The sequence below is a fragment of the Panicum hallii genome, chromosome 8, assembly GCF_002211085.1.
Source record: "Panicum hallii strain FIL2 chromosome 8, PHallii_v3.1, whole genome shotgun sequence".
NCBI classification, from domain to species: domain Eukaryota; kingdom Viridiplantae; phylum Streptophyta; class Magnoliopsida; order Poales; family Poaceae; genus Panicum; species Panicum hallii.
In genome coordinates, this window is record NC_038049.1 from 16,325,795 (window position 1) to 16,347,020 (window position 21,226).

The following is a 21,226-nucleotide window of genomic DNA, read 5'->3' on the forward strand; positions in this document are numbered from 1 at the left end:
TTTTGCTCTTGGCCCACTTTTGGCCCGTCCAGAATATGGCGATAACACATGCCCCCTGTTTCGGCAATGGTAATTCCGAAATCATTTATTTAAAACCATCTCGACCCTTCGGCTTCCGATCCGTATATGCCTTTCGACTTCCAACCGATATGACCGCCCTGTACCAATCTCCTCGGGAACTGTCACAACGCCGATTCACCTTTCTCCCTATTTTACCTTTATAAACTTACCCACAGTGACTTCCCCGGTCATCTTTTCTTACGGCCATACCAATTATACTGCCCCTCTTCTTCCACCATGGCTTCTTCTTCCTCTGCCTCTTCCACCATTTCTTATGATCCGAGTCCTCTCGAGAGCCAACCCCGGAATACGACCCAATCGCTGCTTATGAGGTCCGTGCTCCCCTGCATTGGGACACAGAGGAGTGGGACTTCCGTTACAGTCAGAGGATGATGAATCTCTGACTGATGGCGAGGATCTCGCACTCCTCCTCAGAGCCGAGATGGAGGAAGATGAAGATGACACGTCTTGGGGGGAGGACCTTTCTTCCTCGGAGGAAAGAGCCGATTCCTTCTCCTCCGAAGAAGATCCGATGGCAGGTACCTTCCTTCTTGGCAGGTCATCGGATGATTCTTCCGACAGCAGCGCAGGAGCCGAAGGCGACGACAGCTTCACCAGCAACGATGGCGGGGACGACGACGACAGCGCAGCGACACCGACGACAGTGGCCCAAGCATTGCTCCGTCGCCCAAGCGCCGCAAGACTTCCGGCGTGTACTGGTGGTAGACTGTAGTGTCCCCATTAGGCCATCTTTAGGAGCAGTTAACTCCTCTTTTGTATTTGTGTCTCGCTGTGAATAAAGTCTACTTTTGTAGCAGCAATTTTTTTGTGCGTAATTGTCTATTTCGAGAGCCGATGGCAACGCATTGGCTTCAGAGTAACCGATCCGGATTTGAAATAGCCCTTCAATTTACTTTACCCTTCCGCTGGCCTTTACCTGACACAAATCTCCAAGGATTCTGGGATCCAGATCAACTCCGATCCCCTTTTCTCACAAACCCTAGCCGCAGGTCCTCCTCGGTCCTTGAGACACATATCCGATCTTGCGCCGCCAAACCTAGATCCGCCCTCCAAGATCCCGATTCAAGATCCCCGATGGCGGAGTCTTCGCGCATCGCCGCCGATGTCTTTGGTCTGAAGGTGAACTCCGACCCCCCATTAATTTTAACACAGCATCTGCAAGTTTTACTGCGCGGTTAATTAATTCCTCCTTCGGCAATCTTTTTTTCTTGGGTTTTTTCAGGCTTCCGATATCTTCTTGCCGCACCCTTCTTCCCCCAATTCTTTCTGCCTTGGACCCCGTTCCTATGAGAAACCCATAGACTTGATCTCTTGTGAAGCCAATCGGATCCCCTTTGTGAGTCAGGAAATAGACCTAGAATCTTGGTCGGATAGCCTCCGCGCTTGGCCAAATCCACCTGAAAACTGGATAGTTTGGTACAACAGAGTAGCGAGCGCTTACCAGCCCTTATGGGAATCCATCGGGATAGCCGATGCTCTGTCTCTGTCTCTCTCTCCCCTTGAAAAAGACGAGAACCTTCTGAAGACCATCGGCTATTTCTGGTCTGACGCCTTGAATTGTTTTCTCTTCGGGCACAGCCCATTAGCACCAACATTGCTAGATGTTATGATGATTACCGGCTTGGACATATCATCAACCTGCCCCTCTGCTTACAGCCTCCCTGTGGTCCCTTATAAACTGTCATCCAAAACCGAGTGCACTAACTGGAGCACATACCTGAGCCAACACCAGAAAAGCAAGGGCCCTGTATCGGAGAAGGAGCACACAGCCTTTCTGAACCTATGGCTCGAACATTTCCTCTTCTGTGGCCCTTCCCTCGCTCCAACCAAGAACTACCTCTCCTTGGCTTATGAGCTGGCCAGGGGTCAATCTGTTGGCCTTGGTAGGCTATTTCTTGGGGAACTTTACAGATATCTCCATTTGATGACTTCTAGCCTTCTTTCTCAGAAGAAAATCAGGACCGGTGGCCCATGGTGGTTTATCCAGTTGTGGGCTCGTCTTTATTTCCAAAGTTCTGACCCTGATTTTCCTTCCTTAGTCGGCAATTCCTTCCCTGATTTGAGTGGGAGACAGATTAGGTGTACTAGTTTCGGGTAGGCCTTGTATAGTCTCCCTGGCGGGAAACTGAACCCTCTAGATGCTTCCCGATGGTTCCGGATTTTCTACAAAGGCCTTGACAACCCACACTTCCTTCCTTATGCCGATTCCGAGCTCTTTGAGAACCCGGCTACCTTCCGACTGGCCGACATTGCCTATGATGCCGACACCAGGCGCCTTTACTCTATCATGGTTCGGCCCTGTCTCCTCCCAGTTGGCATGAGCACCTCCAACCGGATCCTCAAGCCTGGTTATGAGTTTTTACCAGCCGGTCGTAGCAGCCCGGCAGTTCGGTCTTGCGCAGGTGCCTCCCCACTTCCTTCTTCACCTGTTGACATCAAGCAGGGTGGACCTTCCTGATGCCTTAACCACCCAGAGGTGCTACAGTCTGTTCACAGACCTTCCCTTGTCTGTTCCCACCGATCTTTCCTTTACTTCTTCAGCCGTCGACTTTGAGGGATGGTGGTCGATGTGGAAAACTCACATTTTCCAAAGAGCTCTGGGCCCGATGCTGCAGCAAATCCATCCTGAGTATGATATCCCGGCTGGAGAGGTACCGCCTTTGATTGGTATTTCTTCTTTTAACTTTTACTGGACCCCTTCTGACCCCATTTTCTGCTTCTGCAGCAAGAAGACGGCCCAGAGCCGATGAACGATGATGGATCGCCCTTCTGTTTTCTGGCGATTGCTCCTGTGGTTCTCTTCGGCAAGAATGCGCCTCCTCCCTCAAAAAGCGTGATGCGGATTCAGCCGAGCACTGCTAAGCTGACCCCCAAGCGAAAACGGCTTTTGGAAGCTGTTGCCCCCCGAGCTCGCGCCAAAACGAGGAAAATTCTGGTCAGAAAGGTCCGGAAAGAAGCCACACCGTCTTCTCCTGTTCCGTCATCTCCAGTCGTCGCCCAGGTTTGGCCCCTCCTCTCGCTTTGCAATCGGGCCTTTGTTCATGTCCCCTTTAACGGCACTCTCTTCTCTTGCAGCCTGCCGTTGTAGAAATCTCCAGCGGGGAGGAGCCCCCATGCCAGAAAGGTTCATCTTCAGAGGCACCAGAGGACGTGAATGCGCCTATCAAGGCCCTGATTGCTCTCCGTGATCCGGGCGCAACAACCTTGGAGGATCCTTCTGCGTCAGCTGTTATCCCATCTGCCTCACCAAGCCCGCTGGCCCCTGTTTGGAAGGACCCTCTACCGCTTCGGCCATTGCCAATCCCCCTGCACGAGAGGTACGTCCCGCGAAGCCGATTGCCATCTCATCGGCCATCCCTCTCGCGGAGCCGACTGTTGCCCCGTCGGCTGTTGCCTCTTATTCTGAGGGTGCGGTTCAGGCGGCCTCTGCTGCTATCGTTCGTCCTTCGGAAAGGGTGCACCCCCGGGAGCCGATCGTCCCTTCGTTGGCCATCGCTACTTCCTTCTCAGGATAGGTATGACTTTCCCTTTTCCTTTGCAATTGCTTTGGTCTTCTCCCGCAATACCTTGCTAACCCTCTTTTCCTCCAGAACCTAGATCTTTCAGAACTCCTTGCGTTTGATCCTACCACGATTGGGTCGACCATATTGGAAGCCGATGGCTCTTCCTCGGGTCTGACCAGCACTGCCGATCGGCTCCTCCGCGTGAAGGAGCTTCTGTTGGGTCCGATCTCCGCGTTGATTCAAGACTCCAGTGCAGTTAAAAAGATCCTTGACGAGGTCAGTTCCCAGCTCCCGGTGAGTCTCCAGGCCAAGCTCTTGCCGGCCGGATACCTTTCTTCCTTCCAAGCAAAAGTGGCAGAAGCTCGCCGCAGGATCGAGACTCGGCGTTCCCAATCACTCTTAAGGGCCATCATCGCTGAGATGTGTCGGTCGATCAACAAGAAGAAGGCCGCACTCGACGCGAAGGTTGACACATCCGCTTCTGCCCATCGGCTTCGGCTTTTGGAGAAAGAACTGGAAGACCTTGAAGCCAAAGTCCGGGCCACCAAGCAGCGCATCCAGGAGGAGAAGGATCTCATTGCGGGTTCTAAGCAGGAGGCAGAAGCTTTGACTTCCGAGCTGAAGGCGGACTTGGCCGAGCTGAGCAACTTGAGCAAACAAGTAGTGCCGGGGGCGGACGAAGATGATGAGGCGGTACTTGCTGAGGTCGACCGTATCCGTCTAGATGCTATCGCTGCTATAGACGCCTTTCTTCAGTAGTCCTGTTTAGGATAAACTTTGTATCTTTATGTAGTGAACCCATGTAGTGAACCTAAAGTCGATGGTGGCACATCGGCTGTTTGATAATTTGTGATGCTTTGATTGCTATAAGCAAAAGCTTCTAAAGTCAATGGCAACGCATTGGCTGTTCTAATCCTTTCTATTATTGTACGGGCCGATCAGCGCTCATCGGCCCTTTTCCCGTTTCCTGCCTTGCCAATGCTAACGTCGTCGACTCAACCTTCACCCCCCTTCTTAACCTGCTGGTTGCATCGGCTTCTTGCCTGATGGGTGCCATCGGCTTTACTGTTCGTCAGCCCACATACTTGGGAAATATTTCTTTAGGTGTTGGCCGTTGACTGCTACCGGAAACTTGACGCCGTCCAATTCTTCAAGCATGTATGCGTTCCCGGGTAGGACCTGGTCAACCCTGTACGGTCCATGCCAATTTGGGGACCACTTGCCATAGGTTGCATCTTTGGTTCCCAACGGTAATACCGCTTCCCAAACCAAGTCTCCTACCTGGAATTCCTTTGGCTTGACCTTTTTATTATATGCACGGGCTACTTTAGCCTTATTCTCCTTAATCTTCTCTAGTGACCATAGCCTGAGTTCCGTGAGGTCCTCCACATTATCACTCATCAGAGTAGCGTACTCTTCAGCGGATAAATCATTCTGGAACTCTATGCGTCTGGACCCAGCTGTAACCTCCCACGGTAACACGGCTTCCTGCCCATAGACCAAATGGTAAGGGGAAGTTTTTGTCGCCCCGTGACAAGATATGCGGTATGCCCATAATGCTTCCGACAAGACTTCGTGCCAGCGTCTGGGATATTCGTCGATCTTCCTCTTAATCAATTTAATAAGGCTCTGGTTGGATGCTTCGGCTTGCCCATTCGCCTGGGCGTAATAAGGAGATGACCTAATCAGCTTGATACCCATATCGGTAGCAAACTTCTTGAATTCTTCTGAAATAAAGACCGAGCCACCATCTGTTGTTATAGTCTGTGGAATCCCGAATCTGTGAATAACGTGTTCTTTGACGAACTGAATCACATCTTTGGATGCTACTGACTTCATTGGGACAGCTTCTACCCATTTGGTAAAATAATCTGTGATAGCTAAAATGAACTGATGACCCTTGCTAGATGGAGGATTGATTTTGCCGATCATATCCATGCCCCAGCCTCTGAACGGCCACGGTTTAACAATGGGATTCATCACTGACGCTGGCACCATCTGGATTTTTCCGAATCTCTGGCATGCCTGACAGCCTTTATAATACTTAAAACAATCTTCAAGCATAGTGGGCCAGTAGTATCCTGTCCGTCTGATTAGCCACTTCATCTTGTGAGCTGACTGATGAGTCCCGCACGTTCCTTCGTGAACTTCATGCAGGAGCCGATTGGACTCGGTCGGCCCTAGACATTTGAGCAGCAGCCCCTCCAAGGTCCTGTAAAACATATCATCTCCTATCAGGACGTACCTCATGGCTTTATATCGTATCTTCCTGGGTGCCCCCCCGAGCCGAATCCTTCAAGTAGTTGAAGATATCGGCTCTCCAATCTCCCTGGTCCAGGAAGTATACCTGATGTCTGGGCCCATCGGCTTTGTATCCTGAAGCCAGCTGCGCGAGATCATTGGTCTCTGCATTCTGAGCTCTAGGTATCCAATAAAAATTTATATACCTGAACTGGGCTATCAGTTCCTGGCATTGCACCCACAATGGAAATAATAACTCACTTTCACACCTGTAGTCCTCGGTGAGTTGGGAAATTACCAATTTGGAGTCTCCGAAGACCTCTACAGCTTCGGCTCCAGCTTCCAGAAGCAATTCCATGCCTTTACGCACCGCCTCATACTCTGCAAGGTTATTAGTACAAGTGGCCGGTAACCTAATTGAGAAAGAGTATGTTGCCCCCCGAGGCGATACCAGCAGGATGCCGATTCCACATCCATCTCCACAGACGGATCCATCGAAATACATGGCCCAGGCTCGTACGGAAAGCGTTGCTATGTTGGTATTAACCCTCTCAGCAATGTGATCTGCCAGTGCTTGCCCTTTAACTGCCTTCGCGGGTTGATATCGGATGTCGAATTCTGATAATGCAAACATCCATTTGCCCAATCGGCCTTTCAACACAGGAGCCGATAGCATATGCTTTATAACATCCGATTTGCAGATGATGATTACCTCAGCCGACAGCAGGATGTGACGAAGCTTGGTGCATGTAAAAAACAAACAAAGGCAAAGTTTTTCCATGTCAGAGTACCTCGTTTCGGCGTCCAACATCCTTCTGCTGAGATAAAATACCACCCGTTCCTTGTCGTCGTATAACTGCACTACCACCGAAGCGATAGAGGTGTCACCGACCGATAAATATATGTAAAATGGCCTGTCTTGTTGCGGTGGCACCAACACAGGTGGTCTCGACAAATAGTCTTTGATTTCTTCGAATGCCCGTTGTTGTTCTGCCCCCCAGCGGAACTCTTCATTGGTTTTGATTTTTACCAGTTCCATAAAGGGTTCAATTCGCCCAGATAAGTTAGAGATAAACCTCCTGACAAAGTTAATTTTGCCAATAAGTTGTTGGAGTTCCTTCTTGTTAGTGGGCGGCACCATAGTACGCACGGCCTCCTGACTTTTTAGGCCGATCTCTATTCCTCTTTCATGGACCAGGAAACCCAAGAACTGCCCAGCTGTTACACCAAAAGCGCATTTTTTCGGATTCATCCTGAGCCCGAATCTTCTGGTTCGTTCCAAAACTTGCCGTAGATCATCTAGGTGCCCTTCGACCGATGCTGACTTGACCACGACATCATCGATGTAGATCTCTACCAGATTGCCGATTAGGTCATGGAAGATGTGGTTCATGGCACGCTGATACGTTGCTCTGGCATTTTTCAATCCGAAGGTCATAACCACGTACTCGAACAGTCCCACCGCTCCGGGTACTCTGAACGCCATTTTGTGTATGTCTTCAGGAGCCATGAAAATCTGATTGTACCCAGCATTACCACCCATAAAGCTCAAAATCTTGTGGCCGGCAGCCGCATTGATTAATATTTCTGCAACAGGCATCGGATATTCATCCTTCCGAGTGGCCCTATTAAGATCTCTGAAGTCCACGCAAACCCGCCACCGGCCATCTTTCTTTTGCACGGGTACGACACTGGAAATCCACTCAGCATATCTGCAAGCCCTGATAAATCCGGCTTCTATCATTTTCTCTATTTCCTTTTTTACTTCGACCAAGACATTGGCTTTCATCTGACGTATCCGCTGTTGGAACGGTCGAAATCCACTTTTGAGAGGGAGCCGATGCTCCACTATGCTCCTATCGAGCCCAGGCATTTCCGTATAATCCCAGGCGAAGCAATCGGCATATTCTTTCAATAGGGTTATCATCGGCTCTCGAAACGACGGATGCAATTTCTTACTAATGAACGTTGGCCGCGGCTTATCCCCGGGACCAATATCAATCTCTTCAAGTTCATCAGCCGATGTGAAGCCATATCCTAGCTTCCCGTCCTCTGTTAGATCAATGCTGCAAATAGGAAAAGAAGATAACGAAACGATCTCCAGCCGATCGGTGGTATCGGCCGATACACATATTTCACTACTTTCCAAGTGTTTAAGAAAAGAATCAGGCCGGCTGTCAAAGCTGGCCATCTCACAACAGCTACGTAAAGCACCTATCACCAAAAATTCATTTTTTGGGGGCCGATTGCGTGAATCGGCCTCAATGGGTACATTATTGTGACTTCCTTCATGCAACTTTTCTACTCTGCGAGGCCAGTGGATAAGACCAGCCTTACTCCGTTTTTTGTAGCCTCGATGCGGTCACACCCTTCTAAGCTTATCCCTGAAATCGGCTCTTGGTCCTCCGCATCCCAGATGCTCATGGCAGCATGCGAAATCTCGATTGAGTCGTCTGCCTGGACTACCTACACTTCGTCTCCATCCCACTGGATCAAGCATTGATGCATTGTTGAGGGGATACAACAGTTGGTGTGAATCCAGTCCCTGCCGAGTAGGATGTTATAGGTGCTTTTGCTGTTGACGACGAAGAAGGAAGTCGGGACGGTCTTGCTCCCGATGGTGAGATCTACACTGAGGACACCCTGAGCTTCTGAAGTCTGCCCATTAAAGTCACTTAACGTGACATTAGTCTTGATCAAATCCCCGGTGGATCGCCCCAATCGGCGCAGAACTGAATATGGCATAATGTTGACCGCCGCTCCCGTATCCACCAGCATTTTGTTAACGGGCTGACCATTGATATACCCTTTGAGATATAATGCCTTCAAGTGCTTGTAATTCTTGGCTTGCGGCTTCTCGAATATCACCGGCCGTGGTCCCAGATCAAGCTGGGCTATGGATGGCTCCTCGTAAGCCTGAGCATGGAATTCTGCAGGAAGCACAAAAACCATGTGTGTATCAGCCGATACCTTCTTATCGGCTTTTGTCGGCTTGGGCCGCCATTCTTTCCTCGAAGCGCGCGGCTTCTTTTCCTGCTCATAATGAACTTGTTCTGCCAGATCCGGTCGTGCTTTTCTCAATGTCTCGATGTATTTGGCCTCGGCTTCCTCCAAGCTCCGTAGCCTCTGAACCCGACGCTTCTGTGAACGATTTAGTCCATCCGGGCACCAACGTGGGCGATGATACCTATCCCCCTCTTCATCTTCCCCTCGTGGTAATTGAACCCGCCGTTGCTGAGTTGGCGCAGGTCCTAATCTCCCAAAAACTGATTCCCTTGCCTCTGTCTTCATAGGTGCACATTCTGGGCAGTCCCTAACAGTAGGCAATCGGCTCATACCGGAATCCCAACAGTACCTGAAGAATGGGCAGTACCAATGATCACGAGCATCCTCATGCTTCTTCAAACGCTTTCCGGTGCGATGCTCATATTCTTCATCTTCAGATTCCCGCTGGAGGCGCTGCTGGTACTGATACTCGTATTTCCTGAGAAGGTCAGAAGAAGTTGGACATTGATTCCTTACATACCTTACTCGCTCTTCCGTGACATATTCTTTTTCCTCTTTTTGGGGCCGATTGCTGGAACCAGCCTTCACATTTTTGGCCTGATGTGGTGATGCTATCCCTTCATGGCGGTCTTCCCCAAGATCAATCGGCCCTGTTCAATAGCCGATTGTATTTGCCGACGGAGTTCCTTGCAGTCACTCGTGCCATGGGTAAAGGAATCATGCCACTTACAATATAATCTCCCTTTTAACTCCTGTGCCGTGGGAAGCTTATGTCCCTCTGGAAACTTCAACTATTTTTCTTTCAGTAATAAGTCGAAAATTTGTTCGACCTTACTCACGTCAAAGTCAAACCCTTTTGCCGGACCAGTTTGCTTCAGCCACTTACAAGGCACGGGATTTGCACCACGAGCCCACTCAGCAACCGATACCTCCAGTTCCTCTTCGGAGTCATCGGCTTCTTCCGTTTCGGCTACTGCCACCTGACGCTTAAATTTGTCTTGGTATAACTCAGGATGGCGCTGCTCATACGTCGATAGTTTCTGTACCAGATGCGCCAAAGAGGTGAATTCCAGTTGAAAAGCCAGATCCCTGATCGGCTTTAATAATCCTACTGATGCTAATTCGACAGCTTCTTTTTCTGAGATCCGTGTTGAATAACACCTATTCTTCATCTCCCTGAAGCGTCGGATGAATTCTGCCACGGTTTCTCCATGCTTCTGTCGGAGTTGCGCCAGATCAGCAATTCCTGCTTCCGCAGCTTCTGTGTGATACTGAATATGGAATTGTTCTTCCAGCTGCTTCCAGGTACGGATGGAGTTGGGACCTAACGAAGTATACCATCCGAAAGCCGGTCCCGTAAGCGATTGCGAGAAGAACCTTACTCGCAGCGGATCTGATACAGAAATCATGCCCAATTGTGCTAAGTATCGGCTCACATGCTCGATAGAGCTAGATCCTTCTGCCCCACTGAATTTAGTGAACTCGGGGAGCCGATACTTGGGTGGTAATGGGATTAAATCATAGTCTCCTGGATACAGCTTAGTATAGCCGATCGCTCTCCTTTTTGGTAACATGCCGAACTGATCCCTTAGGATATTGCTGATTTGCTCCGCTGTCTGTAACCCAGGGGCCGAGTGCGTACTGTCATGACTCAGCCCGGTAGCATAAGTTGCTAGCCACGCTTGTTTATCCGCGTCAGCTCCAGAAACCCCTCCAACTGTCTTCTGTACAGGATGTACCGGATTATTACTGTCCGGTATATACATACACACATAACCATGTGGGATCTCCTTAGGTGGCTCGCTGAAAAACTGGTGATCCATGGGATCACCACCTTCTTTATAAACTACATAAGCTGGAGCACCATGGGATTCTGCAGCTGCAAGTGTATATGGTAGTGGTGGTCTGGTTTGGAATGGCAATTCTCCTCTATGACTTCCCAAGGTAGGTCCAGTTGGGGAATGTTGATGCTTCATAATCTCCTGGACCACACGCAGAGCCACACGCTCAAAAGCATTAACCAAACTTTCCGAATGTCGGTGCAATGAATGAGCCACCGCATAATTCACTTCCTGCCGCAGCGCTCTAGTATGATCTTCAGACGGAATGGATAAATCCACCCCATCAAGAGCACCTTCAGGTGAAAATCCCTTCCACCTGACACCATGGTTGCGAGTCCTTTCGAAAGAGCCGATGAGATCGGCTTCAAACTGAGTCTTGATTTCGTCGTACCTCTGCTTGTGTTCAGCAGAGAGCTCGTCGTAAGTAATCGGATCTTCCCTTGCCATCTTGTTGATCACCGCTAACGGAGTCGACGAAGACGACGGAGTCGATGAAGATGATGCCGATGACGATGACGAAGTCGATGAAGAAGGTCCCACTGGGCGTGCCAGAATGTGTTGTCGATCGAAACCCACCGGCGAGCAGCGACAGTCAACACGAGGAGCCGGGAGGCTTCCGGGACGGCTGGTGGGCCCCAGTCCCTCGGTCAACGGCCCAGCGATCTGGCGCACACCCTGGCTTGGAGTTGCTAGGCGTGCCACCTGATCCTGTACCTGATCAGGAAGGTGTGATTTGTGAAATTCCTGTAAGCACAGACACTTGTAAAAATCAGTCCGAGCCGTGATCGGCTCATCACTCCTTCCCGGTATCGGCCATAAAGAGCCGATTGCATCATTACCGGATCGGATCTTTGGGTCAGACAACATATGTATATAATAATGGGATAAAACTTGCTTTAAAGATATTAATCTAATCCAATCTATGACAGCTAAGCCCTCACTACACAATCGGAACGTCCTACACGTAATTGAGCCTAACGAATACGGAAAGCATCAGAACAAACACCCAAACAGAGACCCTAAGAACAGCTAAAGAGCCGATTCCTTAAGGAACCCTCTATGCAGACTAAGATCCGATACTAACGTACTGCCGGAACTTTCAACTCGTTTGCAAGGCCTAATCATGCGCATATCGAGCTAAATCCCTAACAAGTAGGAACTAGCCATAACAGATTGGATCTATTAATAAAAACAAAGCAAGACGCGATCATTGCATCCACGAACGGGTGCAATGATCGCGAAGCACGCAAGAACAACGAACAGAGCAAGATCATGATATAAGAATAACATTACTCTATGCGCGCTATGATAACTAATGCTACTCGCCATCTACAAGGCTTCAGAACGAGCAACACATAAAGCAACAAGCAAGAGCAATGCGCCCCCGATCACGCGAAGCGTGATCAGGGGGCAACATGGCACTTACCCGATGAAGAACCCTGGAACAGGGGAGGCGATGCGCCGTGAGTTGTTGATGAATGAATCTCTTTTCTTGTTTATTCATGGTACATATTTATAGTCCGTAGACTTGTTCTCCTTAACTAACCCTAACCAAACACGACACGAATCCTAACTGCCTAAGCCTGAGTTTACACGGCCTTACTGGCCCCAAACACCCGTACGGGACCCGGTCTGTAATCCTACCATCACCTTTCCCTAGGCCCATTTTGCTCCTTGGCCCACTTTTGGCCCGTCCAGAATATGGCAATAACACTTTCCCGTTGGTAGCTCCGAGAATTCTGAGTGGACTGGGAACACCTTGCCTCACTCAAAGCACCACTTGTATCAATAACGCCATTCAACATGCTAAACCTGCCATGTTTCTTCCCTCCCCCGCTTGAGTATATGCACCAACATCCACATCACTCATCCTCCAATCATAGTCCTCCCCATGACATGCCACCATTTCATCACCATATCTCGCCTACCATTCAGGCAACCAATAATAAGATTATATTCAAATCATCGCTTAATTGAAATTATATTATTTTACTAACCAGAGTCTGCGTGGCATTCTCACTGCAAAGCAACTCTGGCTGTGTAGGATCTGCGCCGTGGTGGCCTCGAATGTATGTTTCAATATAGCTTGGTGCCACCCCACTTTGTGCCTCCTGATAAAGAAAAATTATGATATTGCAATTTAGCACATAATAAACAAATTGAAATAATGAACGCGTACCATTCGACGAGCCAAACGAAGATGTCCATCATCCCCATATCTTTGTGTAACCCGTGGTCCTACTTGACGATTAGCTCTCTTCATTCTAGATTTTTCCACAAAGCTAGGTGAAACCCAATAAGCACAAAGTGCTTGCCAAGCATCCGGACACTTTCTCAACCAAGGCAAACCGCTAATATCAACTTCAAGGTACTCATCCTCTCGAAGATATATCTCAGAAGCACCCAATTTCTTGTTCATGTCTTGCAGCTTTATTTTCTTGTAGTATAAACAAACGCACTGTATACGAGCATTGGACATCATATCCCTTACCACCTTCGTCGCTGCCTTCTCAAACACAGAACGAGCCCTATCTTGTAGGCACTGCTCCTCCCCCTCCGGCAAACGATACCTCTCCTAAAAAGAAAAATTAATTCATTAGACAACTCATAAATGAATCAAATAGATAGTAGTTATACAAGTTAGACAAGTTAAGACGTCCTGGTCATCCGATTGCAGCTTATAATGCTCCCACTTCAATGCAGGCTGAAGCACACCTCCAACTGTGACCATTCCTGGGTAGTGAAACCGACAAAGTGTTCCCAATGTTGCATTCACAGGTCTTAATCTATTTCTTCCCTCCCAACAAATATCGTCCCACTGCCTGCAATTAGAACATGATATCCATCATGTTTCTTACTTGAACTATATAATATATTAAATAAAACAATCACAATAATAAATTATGTTACTTACCAATCCCCATATGGCCTAATCTGTCGACGATTTGCTGGATTGGTTGCTGCAGGAGTCATCACATTGTTGCCTCTAAATCTAAATGTGGTGTATTAGTTAGCTAGCTCATACAAATTTTTTTATGAAATGATCGTAAGTACCTGAACACAGTTTGTGCAGCAGTATCCTCCTCTTCATCCTCCTCTTCATCCTCTGCATCTCCATCATCTCCATCCTCGCACTCTTCTGTGTCCTCGCACCCATCTCCCTCTCCACTACCTCCATCGCCATCCACATTCGCGACATTTTCTTCCTCATCCGCACCCCTACCTTCCTCTTCTTGCTGTTCAAATACAAATATATATTTATTGTTATTAAAAAATAAATTACACATGCAAACTACATATGACTTACTTGCATAGCCTCATCTAGACATCGCTGAAGTGCACTTCTTCGGCTCAGATGAGAACTGCTGCCTCTAAAGAGAGAAGGCCTATCCGAAGATGCGGATCCATCATTCTTCTTTCCCTGACTCCTTGAAGACGAAGATACATCCTTCTTTCCCTTCCCCTTCAGAGAGTGCACAAATGACCTCATCCTAAAAAAATAAAATATGGTTAGTTAATATCATATGAAGCAATGGTAAATAAAAGATAACAAGTTTCATAACAAAAATTACCAAATAGAACACTATTAAGAAAAACTACATATAACATCACATTACATGTTAAAATTCCTCAGGGTCATCTTCTTCAGCTACGGGGCCACCATGAGTAGTACCATGCCGCGTTTTATACGTTGTGAACATTACTTTACTTGCACGACGTGGCCGTTTTTTCTTTCGAACCTCAGAAACTATTACATCACCGGTGTCACCATCTAATCTGTCAAGTGTCATCCCAATATCAACTTCTAAGGCTCCATCACAGTCATTTTCCTAAAATGCTTCAGGAACAGTATGATCAAGCTCACATTCATCGTAACCTTCATCTCCAGGAATAGGCAATCGACCTGGAGGACATACTCTCTAAACAATCCACCATGGTTCCAAACATTCCAAATGGCATGGATACGACATGTAATAGACCATCTCAACTTGATGTGCGAGGACAAATGGATTGTAACCAGAAAGTTGCAATTTGTGGTTCACCTCCACTAAACCAAGTTTTTTATTATGCTTTACCCCAAAACCTAATTTACTATTGAACCAATCACAATAAAATAACACAACTCTTAAATCTTTTGAACCTTCAAACTTCAGCTCCACTATATTCTCAATGACACCGAAATACTCCGTGATAGAACCATCTGAGGCACTCGCGGTGGTCACAACTCCACTATTTGTTGTGGCGGCATGAGGATTTTTGCTTCAAACTTGGTTGAACGGAACCGAAATCCGTTTATGTCATAACAACCATAGCTCCTAGCAGTCGTGCTTCCATGTGAAAGCTGTCTTAGATCATCATGGACACTGCTATCCTTCATGCACTACAAGTTTTAAAATTTTGTTAACTCATAACGAGTTATATAAATAAGATAGTTAGAGTAAGGATGCTTACATGTCTTCTAAACCATGTGACAAAATTTGGACCACCATGTAAACCCTCACGCCGTAAGGTTTCGAGCTGTTTAGCAATTGGTTGTCGTGCATATCTCCATTGTTCTTGATCAAACAACATACAGATTCTTTATTTAGCACAAGTACATTGGTAAACGTGCTTCACATATGAGATATATATCATGGTACTTACATGAAATATTTTTCCATCTCCTCCATATTTGTGTACATATATAACAATGCAGTATTCCATTCTTGTATGCACATTTCATAGACCAAACTAGCACCGACGGCCTTGCCAGTCCACTGAAACAGCTTGAGATTGCTCGTCGGTGTCTCATTCGAGGTGTGGTAGCGCGGTATATGAGCATTAATGTTATTTTCTTCTGCAAAATATGTGCTCGTGTAGTGTGAGATCTCCTTAAGATAGAATGCCTCGGCAATGCATCCCTCCACTCGTGTTTTATTTCTGATGGTTGCTTTGAGCTTCTTTAAGTCTCGTTCAACAAAGTACATCCACCTGTATTGTACGGGGCCACCCACCTCAGCTTCATAAGGCAAATGCACTAACAAGTGTTGCATTACATTCATGAAACCCGGGGGGAACACCTTCTCCATCTTACATACTAAGACAGGTATTTCCTTACTTAGTTTTCTCATTGTATTTTTGTTAATTTTTTTTGCACATAATTGCCTGTAGAAAAAACTTAACTCGGCCAATATTGTCCAGATTTCTTCAGGGAGGTATCCACGTAGCATCACAGGCAACAACCTTTCCATGATGATATGGTAATCGTGACTTTTCAAACCATTCATTTTCCCAGTTAAAATGTTCACCGCCCGTTTCAGATTAGCTGCATATCCATCAGGAAATTTAAGTTTCTTCAACCATAAAAGAACTTCTTTCCTCTCCGCAGGCTTAAGATAGTACTTAGCACGTGGCTTCCCCATATGGCCAGCTTGATTGGGTCTCAGCATGAGTGAAACTCTCTTTTGGATACCGTATGGCTGCAACCTTAGTTATCTCCTCCTTCCTCTAATATCCTAGTACTCCACTCTTATTTCGATCTGTATTCTGAGTTACTTGCTAAAATATTTGGTAGCTACTAATGCTGATTGCAAATGTAATATATGGTTTCACATCATCTATGAGCTGCAGATGACATTCAGTCAACAGTATTAATGCTATTAAAATATTTGCATGGGATATTAATTTACCGTTCACAACATGCATTTTAATATTCCTTCATTTACACCATACTCATATTAGCATGGACACTACATGCAACTCATGATCGCGCGCGTGAAGCCCGCGTTATGTTCTAGTACAAAGAAAAGCAAACATGGAATATATACTCCGACACGACTAATTGGTGTTTGCCTCACAATATTATCCTTCCGTTCCTTAACCGAGAAAATCTACACAAGGGAACAATAATATGAAAGGATGCCGGGCTCTCGACCTCTCGTGTAGATGTAATATTAATTCATAAAATAAGATTTTTAGGGGCGGGTAAAGCTATAATTTTAGGGGCTGGTGCGGTATTCGTCTCTATTATCGCAGCTAGAAATGCTATTTTTACGGGCAGGTAATGCGTCTGCCTCTATAAATCGATTTCTAGGGGCAGGTTATACCGTGACCTGCCCCACAAATCAATTTCCGGAAATAAAAAATAAAAAAATTCAAAAATAGCAAAATAGAAAAGAAAAAATACATTGCAGCCAACCAGCCACCACCACAAGCCCTGTACTATCAATATATATTTTTTTGATAAAATATGCATATTTGCATCACTCGGGGTTCGAACCACATACCTCAAGCCTCGTGCGTACCTTCCTCTTCACCACACTATATAGTCACTTGTGACTCTATAGGATATGCTATTCTTTTATATTAACTCTGAAATTAATTTGTATGGACGGTGATGTCATCACCCGCCCCTAGAAATCCATTTTTAGGAGCGGGTAATGCCACCACCCACCCCTAAAAATATTTTTCTATTTTATTCTAAAAATTTATTATCTTTACATATAGTAAAACAAATAAAAATCAGAACTTCTACACTATAGTTATTGTAAACTGTAGATCAAAAAAAATATGCCAAATATATTTCAGTGCATATAAAGATTAAGATTGTGGAAAACTCAAAGTATGACTTGAGTTGTACGAGATACTATATAATCATAACTATTAGATAACTTGTAATAGCTTTTGTACTATTAAATAACCCTAATTGAAAAGTTATCAACTACAAAATTGTAGGTCTCATCGATCTTTACAATTTTAGCATAAAGTTTAACTTCATCCAAAATTATATAAAAAAGTTATGAATTTTTTTATGTAAGACTATTTGTAGGGCGGGTCAAGCTATCAGCCTCCACTAAAAATGCATTTCTAAGAGCGGGGATGGCATTACCCGACCCTAAAAATGATGGTTATTTTTAGGGACGGGCATGACGCCATCACTCGTCCCTAAAAATGCATTTCCAGGACCGGTGAATTGCTACAGTAACCCCGTTTCATTTGTAGGAGCGGTTTATCTTTTGGGCCGCTCCTAGAAAAAAAACAGAGCTTAGTGATTCTACATCAGCAGCGTATGCGCAGATAATACGCATGCTGCAATAGTTTATTAACGATCGAATACTACAGGGTCATCAATGCCAGTTGCACAACCAGCTGTGAAAATCATTTTCCGTATCGTAGTTACGTCGTTTTCAAAGTCAGCACATGGATAATGTCATGTGCCAACCGATACTATCCTAGAGCCAGTAAAGATAATGTTATATATATGTGCTGCTTCTTTTTTATAAGCATCGACAAGACCTGATCACATTTTCCACTGGGCATAAGACACTGGGCATAGGTTACTGAAGTTTAATTTGCATACTTCAAAGCTAAGGGAACACCAGACCCTAACTCAGAGCACCAAATCGTAGCGCAAACAAAGAAAACACGTCCAAGCTAGAACACGGTCGAAATTGGGGCACAACCACGGATCGATCACAACAACGTTGTGTGTGGTTGCCAATCTACTGTAGGCATATGGTGGCAGCCCTTGCGAGATTACTAGTAGCTTGGAGGATATTCACCATCGTCACAAAGTGGCGACGCCGCCATGGCGTTCCTCCTTCCTAGAGGAAGGTGGGTGCTGGGCCTGGGCTCGGACGCTAGCTGCAGAGCCGCTGGCAGTGGGCGGCGCGCTGGCGCTTGTAGTTGTGCTGCGCTGCGTGCCTGCAACTAGCACGTCATCTCTTCGTGTCCTCTTTTCCTTGTTTCTTATTAGTATTATTCCAATATACTCATGCGTAAATGAGATTCAGTTGGTAATCGCAATCAAGGGCAGCGTGTGAACGGAGATGGTATACTCCGGAGCCTTTCCGTTATCCTCGCGGTGATAATTATTGAATCGTCCGCATTGGGCCACATGAAGCTAGGTGAGTGCACAATTAGCCCATATTATCATGTACTCATCCCTCCGCTGCAAATTGTACATTGTTTTGGTTTTTCTAATTAGATGCAAAGTAAACTTTATGTATTTTAAAAAGCTAAAATGATCTATAATTTGAAAAATGGAGGGAGTAATAAAGTGGTCTTCTTTTGAAGATGCCAAGTAGTGATACCAAATGACCACAAAATGTGTGGTTACATAAGGTTCTGTTTGACAGAGCTTCAGCTTAAAAAAATCATGTTACCTAACGAGGACATGGTATTTCTATAAACTATCCATGACGACGTTGATCGATCATAGTGGGGACGGAGGTACACCCGATTTGTCAAACGGATTGGATTTGTGACTTACCCATTCGGTGACTTTGGCGCTGGACGTTCCAAATATGGGTACTATTAGATCAGGTGAATTAGAGAATAGACAGAGAGGTCCGTTAGCATTTCAGCTTCTCTTCTCCTTTCAGGGCCTATTCAAAAGAGAATCCAGGATCTCTTGGTCCTGAATATCAGAATAGGACGAACGAACCGGTCTCCGCGGATGGTCCTCTTGGGGTCTCGACCTACCAGAAACCCCTCATCCAGGGCTTTTCCAATAGCCTGGCCACATAATCCTACCCTGAGCCGACGATTATCGGGCTTGCCTGATCCAAACACCTAACCCCTCCAGGAGCCACCTATGTGGACTGCAGTTGGCGAGCATTTTAGCCATGCAGTTGGGGCGAGCAGACACGGTATATGAAATCCAGCCTAATTACATCCCCCATGTGTCCTTGTTTGCAGCGACAAACGCGAAAATGAGTCCATTTCTGCATCATAATTCGGAGTGGGCTCAACCGCCACGCGATCCACATGCAATAATATATCAATTTATATGACGCTGACTCAACCACCCCACACCCACAATCAATATCATAGATGATTTGCAATCAAGTAGGTAGTAGTCTGATAGATAGGCACTATGTTTAATCACTTCTTAGGCACTAATGCAGCAACAGCAGCACGGTATCTGGTGACAGAGATAACGTACGATACACACCGAGAGTGACGTAGTGACAAACCACAATGTCGGCTGTTGCGTGCTAAGACCGTCCTTGTTCCAACTGATCCTGATCTTACTCCAGGCACAAGCAGACCTACGGCGCCACAGCCTGTACTATCTCACCTCCATGGCGCTCAAGTGTACTGTGCGGTTGACGAGCTCGGCATCCTGATTGCCATCAATAAACTCAGAGGGGCTGTTTCACCACATGACCTGGTAGCACCATTACTTCCCCAAGCTAAACTGCCGTTCCTCTTCCCCGTGATGCTGTTGCTGGACACTTCTGGCATCTTTGCATCTGAAAGAAGAGCCACAACCGCATCAACCTACTCTCTTGGCTTCTAGTGGAAGGTGTGTGGATGCTGAAGACCACACCAACAAGAAATGTTTCGTTCTAGGCAACGATCTCGGGGTGTTATGTTGAAGCAGCGCTGTCCCTGGCCGACTGGTTGAAGAAGGATTTGGCTCCCCCTCTCGGCCTCTCCCATCGCCCCATATATTCGAGGAACTACATGGTGTGCCACTCCATGAGAAACCGCCACTCCAAGACAGTGAGCTTCACAACATTGTTGCTGAAGGCGTGGCTGCGCATGACAATTTGGCGATAGGAACGATAATGCGGGAGTGCCACGATGTTTTCGTTTGTGAGGTGCAGTCGCTAACTGATTGCTGCGGAGGAGACGGCACCACAATGAGGACTATCATCAGGTCCCACCCTAAATAATGTCTGAAGCCAATAATGATGGTGAATAACAGAGTGACGGAGGTAAACCCGGTACCTCCCTGCTGAGTGGAGTCCGGTTCTTCAGAAACAACTCTGCGTAATGACCCGACAAACAGGCACTCAGCTGCATGACAGGAAGGGTCCATAGGGATTAGAGGATCTGGGCCAAATCAGATAACCATGATATTGTGTATCTTAACCGACCTGTTTGCTTGTAAACAACCCAAGTAGATCTTAGCCTATCTTGTAACCAACGGCAGCTTAGCTATATAAGGGGCCATGGGGGTACCGATCAAACATAACTCAAACCACCTAATGAACCATCTCATGCAGAAACCCTAGTAATTCAATACAATCTAAAACGCAGGACGTAGGGTTTTACGCTCCCGATGGCCCGAAAACCTATCTAAAAACCTTGCGTCTTGTGACCAAGACCCTTAAGATAAACCAGTCTAAAAACCTTGCGTCTAAAAACCTTAAGTCCATCAGATAAACCTCAAACCTGGGATGATATAAAATTTCTTATGAGAGAAACTTTTGCTAATCCATCTCATATAATTAACTCATATCATGTGGTGCATCAGTGTTAGATTTGTACTCCAGCAAGTCCACTGGGGGTATGCTCAGGTAGTAGATTTGTAGGTGAGGGAGATCGTAGAGCAAAGAACTTGATGGTAACACAATGACACAAGGGTTTTAGATAGGTTCGGGCCGCCAAGAGTGTAACACTCTACATCCTGTGTTCTGGATTGTATTGATTGGTTTAGGATTTGTGGAATGGGTAGGCTAGTTGCGTTGTTATGATGGGTACCCCCAAGTCTCCCTTATATATCCGAGAAGCCGTGGGTTACAAGTTGTCAAAATCTACTCTGGTTTGTTTACAAGGAATCAG

General features: G+C 46.5%; 1 pseudogene; it reads left to right on the forward strand.

Moving 5' to 3' along the window:
• The window catches only part of LOC112903649, a 42,422-nt pseudogene extending 22,088 nt beyond the window's left edge, over window positions 1–20,334 (forward strand).
• Window positions 20,335–21,226: the final 892 nt, after the last annotated feature.